The following is a 9,827-nucleotide window of genomic DNA, read 5'->3' as shown; positions in this document are numbered from 1 at the left end:
GTCTCCTGCATGGCAGGCAGATTCTTTACCTTCTGAGTCACCTAGGGATGACAGGTCATTTCTGCTTATTTGCAAGGAGACGAATCTACTGAAACTAGGATGTCATATTTCCATATATGATGGATGAAAGCATACATAAATATTAAAAGGTGACTTTAAGACATCTTTTAATATTTAAGTAAAATGTTTATTTTCCTTAGAGCAAAAGATCTGGTGGGAGATTGGCTGTTGCAACCATGGTACTCGAATCTGCATCAAGGAAAATGATGAATTACGCACGTCTCTAAAAATCAAGGCAACCAAGAGCCAAGGGAGGAATAAATAATGAAAAGTGTATTTCTGATTCTGCTCACAGCACCAGTTGTCTCACTGTTTACACTGTCTGCACTGTTTGCTGAACCCAGGGTAGGCAAGACTTGAGCTCAGAGGCTGGAAGAAGATGCCAGGAGCTGTAGGAACAGAAGACACTATTTTTTTTTTTCCCTCTCCTGGCTGATGTAGCAGAAGTAACAACAGCCATATAATAACCTAACACAACACGACCTGTCTCCTGGCTTACATAGCAGCCATAACAGTATTCTCAATCTCTCCTGGCTGACACAGCAGCCATAGCAGTAGACATGCTATATTCTCTCCTCTCCTGGTTGACCCAATGGACACAGACATGATTCAGCAATAATGCAGCAGCTTTCTAGATGGAGCTCACACACGCATACAGCACACAATCATGACCAAGTGAGCACTTCATGACACGCATGAGCAGTGCTACAAATGATCTCAACTATTATAGTCATTATTTACAAAATGTAGGGCAAGAGATCCTGAACATACCATCTTGGCTAATATGTTTTCTCCCCACAGAGAAGACAACCTGGTTTCTCTCCCTTCATTTTTAAAAATCATTATAATGAAAATAAAATCAACACAGAGGGTTTAAAAAGAAGTGCGGAAATAGGTATCAAGAACAGAATCTATAAAGCCTGTTTAAAATGGAAAACTACATTCACAGACGTCTCTGATTTCTGCTTCCTGCCAAATAAAAGGGTCTTTTGCAAGGTGTCTTCCCCCCACACTGGAAATGTGAATGTTTTCAGCACTGTTTCATCCTTTACCTGTCCTTATTGATAAAACTAAAAAACCTCTTAATGAAAATGCAAGAGGAGAGTGAAAAAACTGGCTTAAAACTCAACGTTCCAGAAACTAAGATCATGACATCTGGTCCCATCACTTCATGAGAAATAGATGGGGAAACAGTGGAAACAGTGTCAGACTTTATTTTGGGTGGCTCCAAAATCACTGCAGATGGTGACTGCAGCCATTAAATTAAAAAATGCTTACTCCTTGGAAGGAAAGGTATGTCCAACCTAGATAGCATATTGAAAAGCAGAGACATTATTTTGCCAACAAAAGTCCATCTAGTCAAGGCTATGATTTTTCCAGTGGTCATGTACGGATGTGAGAGTTGGACTGTGAAGAAAGCTGAGTGCCAAATAATTGACGCTTTTGAACTGTGGTGTTGAAGAAGACTCTTGAGAGCCCCTTGGACTGCAAGGAGATCCAACCAGTCCATTCTGAAGGAGATCAGTCCTGGGTGTTCATTGGAAGCACTGATGCTAAAGCTTAAACTCCAATACTTTGGCCACCTCATGGGAAGTGTTGACTCATTGGAAAAGTCCCTGATGACGGGAGGGATTGGGGGCAGGAGGAGAAGGGGACGAGAGAAGATGAGATGGCTGGATGGCATCACTGACTCGATGGACATGAGTTTGAGTAAACTCTGGGAGTTGGTGATGGACAAGGAGGCCTGGCATGCTGCAGTTCATGGGGTCACAAAGAGTCAGACATGACTGAGAAACTGAACTGAACTGAACTGAATGATATTATAGATATCAAAAAAGTATGAAAATAAAGAAAAAATAAGCAATGGTTAAGAGTGGCAGTCTCATAAAAGATCAGGACATCTGTTTGAGAGGAAAACTCTTAGTGCAAAACCACTTTCTACTTCATATCTATTCTCTTTTGTGATGGTCATATGTCCATGACTCATAGAAGTGTCTCCAGGAAAAAAAAAAAAAAAAAGACAAAGAGAGGAAGGAAGAAAAGAAGTGAAAAGAGGGAAAAAGTGATTTAAAAAAGAGGACAATTGAGAGTAAGAAATTAAAATGAAAAAGAAAGTTGTTTCTATGCAGTACACTTTAAAATGAAACCAGAGGGTCAGTCCTAAGATGGTGGAAGAATAAGTGGGGAGACCACTTTCTCCCCCACAAATTTATAAAAAGAACATTTGAACACTGAGAAAATTCAACAAAACAACTTCTGAATGCTGGCAGAGGACATCAGGCACCCAGAAAGGCAGACCATTGTCTTCGAAAGGAGGTAGGAAAAAATACAAAAGATAAAAAGAGAAACAAAAGAGGTAGGGCCAGAGATCCATCCCAGGAAGGGAGGTTTAAAAAAGAGAGAAGTTTTCAAACACCAGGAAACACTCTCACTGGTGAGTCTGTGGTGAGCCCTGGAACCTCAGAGGACAACATAATCAGGATAAAAAATAAATAAATAGTTAAACCCCACAGATTACATGCCTAACAGAAACTCCCAGCAGAGAAGCAGCAGACACTCGCATCCACCACTAGCAAGCTGGGACTGGACAGGGAGGTGCGGGCTGCATTGCTTAGGGTAAGGACCAGGCAAGAATGCCCTGAGGGCAATCTGAGGGAACTAACTTGAGATAGCAAACCAGACTGTGGGATAAAATCCCACGAAAAGCCCTAACCTAAGACACCAAAGCAACAGTTAGAACTGGACATGGAACAACAGACTGCTTCCAAATAAGAAAAGGAGAATGTCAAGGCTGTATATTGCCACCCTGCTTATTTAACTTATATGCAGAGTACATCATGAGAAACACTGGGCTGAAAGAAGCACAAGCTGGAATCAAGATTGCTGGGAGAAATATCAATAACCTCAGATATGCAGATGGCGCCACCCATATGGCAGACAGTGAAGAGGAACTAAAAAGCCTCTTGATGAAAGTGAAAGTAGTGAGTGAAAAACTTGGCATAAAGCTCAACATTCAGAAAACGAAGATCATGGCATCTGGTCCCATCACTTCATGGGAAATAGATGGGGAAACAGTGGAAACAGTGTCAGACTTTATTTTTTGGGGCTCCAAAATCACTTCAGATGGTGACTGCAGCCATGAAATTAAAAGACGCTTACTCCTTGGAAGGAAAGGTATGACCAACCTAGATAGCATATTCAAAAGCAAAGACATTACTTTGCCAACAAAGGTCCGTCTAGTCAAGCCTATGGTTTTTCCAGTGGTCATGTATGGATGTGAGATTTGGACTGTGAAGAAAGCTGAGCACCCAAGAATTGATGTTTTTGAACTGTGGTGTTGGAGAAGACTCTTGAGAGTCCCTTGGACTGCAAGGAGATCCAACCAGTCCATCCTAAAGGAGATCAGTCCTGGGTGTTCATTGGAAGGACTGATGCTAAAGCTGAAACTCCAATACATTGGCCACCTCATGCGAAGAGTTGACTCATTGGAAAAGACCCTGATGATGGGAGGGATTGGGGGCAGGAGGAGAAGGGGACGACAGAGGATGAGATGGCTGGATGGCATTTCTGACTCGATGGACATGAGTTTGAATAAACTCTGGGAGTTGATGATGGACAGGGAGGCCTGGCGTGCTGTGATTCGTGGGGTTGCAAAGAGTCAGACACGACTGAGCGACTGAAGTGAAGTACCACCAGGTCTGCTTACAGAACAAAGGAATGAGTAGAGCTAGCCAACTGCAGACTGGCCCATCCCCTGCTGGAGACAGGCAGGCTAGGGCAGTCAGAACCAGAAGGGGGCAATCGCCGCCCCAGAGAGGCATCATCCACCAAACTGAAAGCAGGCTTTGTTGCTAACCAGGACTTCTTGGGATTCTGTACGGTTGACATCCACTGCAAGGGTCAGAGCCAGAGATCAGCACCCCAGAAGAGACACACAGCACACCTGAGAAGGTGTGCTGGTTATACAGTCAGAAAACCGAGGGGCTGGGACCAGGGAGGCGATAAGAGGCAGCCCCCAGCTGCCGGCGACTGTGCTCACCAAGTACCTGGTCATCCCCGTCCCAGACAGTTCCCGGCAGAGCAACCTAGAGCCTGAACAGTGTAGAATGGGAAAGCACACATGCCAGTGAGCGGGGGCAAGCCCAGTATGGCAGAGACACTGCAAACACTCTCACACATTCCAGTGATATTTGTTTGCAGTGTTCCTCCCTCCCCACAGCATGACTGAACAAGTAAGCCTAAAAAAGTGACCACCACCACCCCCTTGCATCAGGGCAGAAATTAGACACTGAAGAGACCAGCATACAGAAGAAGCTAAAATAAACAGAGGGAACTGCTTTGGAAGTGACCGGTGCAATAGATTAAAACCCTGCAGTTAGCAATGACTACATAGGAAAGGGCCTATAGACCTTGAGAAGTATAAGCTGGATAAAGGAACTATCTGAAAATCAACTGACCCCACACTGTAAACAACACCAGAGAAAGTCCTAGATATATTTTTACTACTATCATTTTTTTTATTTTTATTTTTATTTATTTTTTTAATTTTTAAGTCCATTACTCCTTTATTTTTTCATTTTTATAACATACTATTACTTTTTAAAAAGACCCTATTTTTAAAGCAAACTTCATATATATATATATGAACAAAGTCACAAAATTATTATATATATATATATATAATTTTGTGACTTTGTTTTTTTTCTTTAATATTGCGTTTTTGAGAATCTAAACTCTACTGTAGATTTTTAATCATTGCTTTTGATATTTGTGATCAATTTTGTACCTTTAAGAATGCAATCTTCATTACTCATTTTTACTTGTGAGTAAGATTACTGGCTTGATTGCTCTCTCCATCTTTGGACTCTCCTTTTTCTCCACCAGGTCGCCTCTATCTCCTCCTCCCCCTTCTCATCTCTACCCAAATTAGTGAATCTCTTTGTGTGTTCCAGGCTGTGTAGAACACTTAGGGAACTGATTACTGGCTAGATATGTCTCTCTCCTTTTGATTCCCCCTTTTATCCTCCTGGTCACCTCTGTCTCCTTCCTCCTTCTTCTCTTCTCTGTGTAACTCTGTTAACATCTCTGAGGGATCCAGACTGTGGAGAGCACATAGGGAAGTGATTACTAGCTAGCTTGCTCTCTCCCCTTTTGATTCTCCCTCTTCTCCTCCTGGTCACCTCTATCTCTGTCCTCCCTCTTTTCTTCTCCATGTAACTCTGTGTACCTCTCCAGTGTCCCTCACTGTGGAGAAACTTTTCATCTTTAATCTAGATGTTTTATCAATGGTGCTGTATAGATGGAGAAGTCTTGAGGCTACTGTAAAAATAAGACTGAAAACCAGAAGCAGGAGGCTTAAGTCCAAAATGTGAGAACACCAGAGAACTCCTGACTCCAGGGAACATTAATCGACAGGAGATCATCAAACGTCTCCATACCTACACTGCAACCAAGCACCACCAAAGGGCCAACAAGATCCAGAGCAAGATATACCATGCAAATTCTCCAGGAACATAAGAACACAGCCCTGAGTTTCAATATACAGGCTGCCCAAAGTCACTCCAAACCCATTGACATCTCATAACTCATTACTGGACACTTCATTGCACTCCAGAGAGAAGAAATCCAGCTCCAACCACCAGAACACCAACACAAGTTTTCCTAACCAGGAAACCTTGACAAGCCACCCATCCAACTCCACCCACAGCGAGGAAACTCCAAAAGAAAGAGAACTCCACAAACTGCCAGAATACGGAAAGGCCACCCCAAACACAGCAATATAAACAAGATGAAGAGACAGAGGAATACCCAGCAGGTAAAGGAACAGGATAAATGCCCACCAAACCAAACAGAAGAGGGAGAGATAGGGAATCTACCTGATAAAGAATTCCAAATAATGATAGTGAAAATGATCCAAAATCTTGAAATCAAAATGGAATCACAGATAAATAGCCTGGAAACAAGGATTGAGAAGATGCAAGAAAGGTTTAACAAGGACCTCGAAGAAATAAAAAAGAGTCAGTATATAATGAATAATGCAATAAATGAGATCAAAAACACTCTGGAGGCAACAAATAGTAGAATAACAGAGGCAGAAGATAGGATTAGTGAATTAGAAGATAGAATGGTAGAAAGAAATAAATCAGAGAGGGAAAAAGAATAACAAATTAAAATAAATGAGGACAATCACAGAGACTTCTGGGACAATGTTAAATGCACCAACATGTGAATCATAGGAGTCCCAGAAGAAGAAGACAAAAAGAAAGATCATGAGAAAATAGTTGAGGAGATAATAGTTGAAAACTTCCTTAAAATGGGGAAGGAAATAATCATCCAAGTCCAAGAAACCTAGAGAGTCTCAAACAGGATAAACCCAAGGTGAAACACACCAAGGCACATAGTAATTAAATTAACAAAGACCAAACACAAAGAACAGATATTAAACATAGCAAGGGAAAAAACAACAAATAACACACAAGGGGATTCCCATAAGGATAACAGCTGCACTTTCAATAGAAACTCTTCAGGCCAGAAGGGAATGGCAGAAAATACTTAAAGTGATGAAATAAAATAACCTACAGCCCAGATTACTGTACCCAGCAAGGATCTCATTCAAATATGAAGGAGAAATCAAAAGCTTTACAGAAAGGCAAAAGCTGAGAGAATTCAGCACCACCAAACCAGCTCTCCAACAAATGCTAAAGGATCTTCTCTAGAGAAGAAACACAAAAAAGGTGTATACACTCGAAACCAAAAACAATAAAGTAAATACCAACGGTATCAAATTTATCAATACTTACCTTAAATGTAAATGGGTTGAATGTCCAATCGAAAACACAAAGATTGGCTGAATGAATACAAAAACAACACCCCTATATATGTTGTTCACAAGATACCCACCTCAGAACAAGGGACACATACAGACTGAAAGTGAAGTGCTGGAAAAAGATATTCCACACAAAGAGAGACTAAAAGAAAGCAGGAGTAGCAATATTCATGTCAGATAAAATAAATTTTAAAATGAAGGCTGTGAAAAGGGACAAAGAATGACATTACACAATGATGAAAGGATCAATCCAAGAAGGAGATATAACAATTATAAATATATATGCACCCAGCATACGAGCACCACAATATATAAGACAAATGCTAACAAGTATGAAAGGGGAAATTAACAATAACAAAATAATAATGGGAGACTTTAATACCCCACTCACACCTATGGATAGATCAACTAAACAGAAAATTAGCAAGGAAACACACATTTTAAATGATACAATAGACCAGTTAGACCTAATAGATATCTGTAGTACATTTCACCCCAAAACAATGAATTTCACCTTTTGCTCAAGTGCACACGGGATCTTCTCCAGGATAGATCACAAAAAAAAAAAAAAAAAAAGAAAGAAAGAAATCATTCCAAGCATCTTTTCTGATCACAATGCAGTAAGATTAGATCTCAGTTACAGGAGAAAAACTATTAAAAATTCCAACATATGGAGGCTGAACAACACACTGCTGAATAACCAACAAATCACAGAAGAAATTAAAAAAAAATAAATCAAAATATGTGTAGAAACAAGTGAAAATGAAAACACAACAACCCCAAATCTGTGGTACACTGTAAAACAGTGCTAAGGGAAGGTTCATAGCAATACAAGCATACCTCAAGAAACAAGAAAAAGAGTCAAATAAATAACCTAACTCTACAGCTAAAGCAACTAGAAAAGGAAAAAATGAAGAACCCCAGGGTTAGTAGAAGGAAAGAAATCTTAAAACTTAGGGCAGAAATAAATGCAAAAAAAAAAAAAAAGAGAGAGAGAGAGAGAGAGACCATAGCAAAAATCAACAAATCCAAAAGCTGGTTCTTTGAGAGGATAAATAAACTTGACAAAGCATTAGCCAGACTCATCAAGAAACAAAGGGAGAGAAATCAAATCATTAACATTAGAAATGAAAATGGACAGATCACAACAGACAACACAGAAATACAAAGGATCATAAGAGACTACTATCAGGAATTATATGCCAATAAAATGGACAACTTGGAAGAAATGGACAAATTCTTAGAAAAGTACAATTTTCCAAAACTGAACCAGGAAGAAATAGAAAACCTTAAGAGATCCATCACAAGCACATACATTGAAACTGAAATCAGAAATCTTCCAGCAAACAAAAGCCCAGGTCCAGACGGCTTCACAGCTGAATTATACCAAAAATTTAGAGAAGTGAGAGTTGGTTTGTGAAGAAAGATGAGCACCAAAGAATTGATGCTTTTGAACTGTTATGTTGGATAAGACTCTTGAGAGTCCCTTGGACTGCAAGGAGATCCAACCAGTCCATTCTGAAAGAGATCAGCCCTGGGATTTCTTTGGAAGGAATGATGCTAAAGCTGAAACTCCAGTACTTTGACCACCTCATGCGAAGAGTTGACTCATTGGAAAAGACTCTGATGCTGGGAGGGATCGGGGGCAGGAGGAGAAGGGGATGACAGAGGATGAGATGGCTGGATGTCATCACTGACTTGATGGACGTGAGTCTGAGTGAACTCCGGGAGTTGGTGATGGACAGGGAGGCCTGGTGTGCTGTGATTCACGGGGTCACAAAGAGTCGGACATGACTGAGCCACTGAACTGAACATCTATCCTATTCAAACTCTTCCAGAATATTTCAGAGGAAGGTTAACTTCCAAACTCATTCTATCAGGCCACCATCACCCTAATACCAAAACCTGACAAAGATGCAATGAACAAAAAACTATAGGCCAATATCACTGATGAACATAGATGCAAAAATCCTTAACAAAATTCTAGCAATCAGAATCCAACAACACATTAAAAAGATCATACACCATTACCAAGTGGGCTTTATCCCAGAGATGCAAGGATTCTTCAATATCCACAAATCAGTATAATACACCACATTAACAAATTGAAAAATAAAAGCCATATAATTATCTCAATAGATACAGAGAAAGCCTTGACAAAATTCAACATCTATTTATGATAAAAAAAACTCTCCAGAAAGCAGGAATAGAAGGAACATACCTCAATATAATAAAAGCTATATATGACAAACCCACAGCAAACGTTATCCTCAATGGTGAAAAATTGAAAGCATTTCTCCTAAAGTCAGGAACAAGACAAGGGTGCCCACTTTCATGACTACTATTCAACATAGTTTTGGAAGTTTTGGCCACAGCAATCAGAGCAGAAAAAGAAATAAAATAATCCAAATTGGAAAAGAAGAAGTAAAACTCTCACTGTAGACGACATGATCCTCTATAGAGAAAACCCTAAAGACTCCACCAGAAAATTACTAGAGCTAATCAATGAATATAGTAAATTTGCAAGATATGAAATCAACACACAGAAATCCCTTGCTTTCCTATACACTAATAATGAGAAAACAGAAAGAGAAATTAAGGAAACAATTCCATTCATCATTGCAACGAAAAGAATAAAATACTTAGGAATATATCTACCTAAAGAAACTAAAGACCTATATATAGAAAACTATAAAACATGGGTGAAAGAAATCAAAGACGACACTAATAGATAGAGAAATATACCCTTTTCATTGATCGGAAGAATCAATATAGTGAAAATGAGTATACTATCCAAAGCAATCCTTAGATTCAGTGCAATCCCTATCAAGCTACCAAAGGTATTTTTCACAGAGCTAGAACGAATACTTTCACAATTTGTGTGGAAATACAAAAAACCTCAAATAGCCAAAGCAATCTTGAGAAAGAAGAATGAAACTGG

The sequence above is a fragment of the Bubalus kerabau genome, chromosome X (genome assembly GCF_029407905.1).
Source record: "Bubalus kerabau isolate K-KA32 ecotype Philippines breed swamp buffalo chromosome X, PCC_UOA_SB_1v2, whole genome shotgun sequence".
Taxonomy (NCBI): domain Eukaryota; kingdom Metazoa; phylum Chordata; class Mammalia; order Artiodactyla; family Bovidae; genus Bubalus; species Bubalus kerabau.
This window is presented reverse-complemented; position numbering follows the sequence as displayed.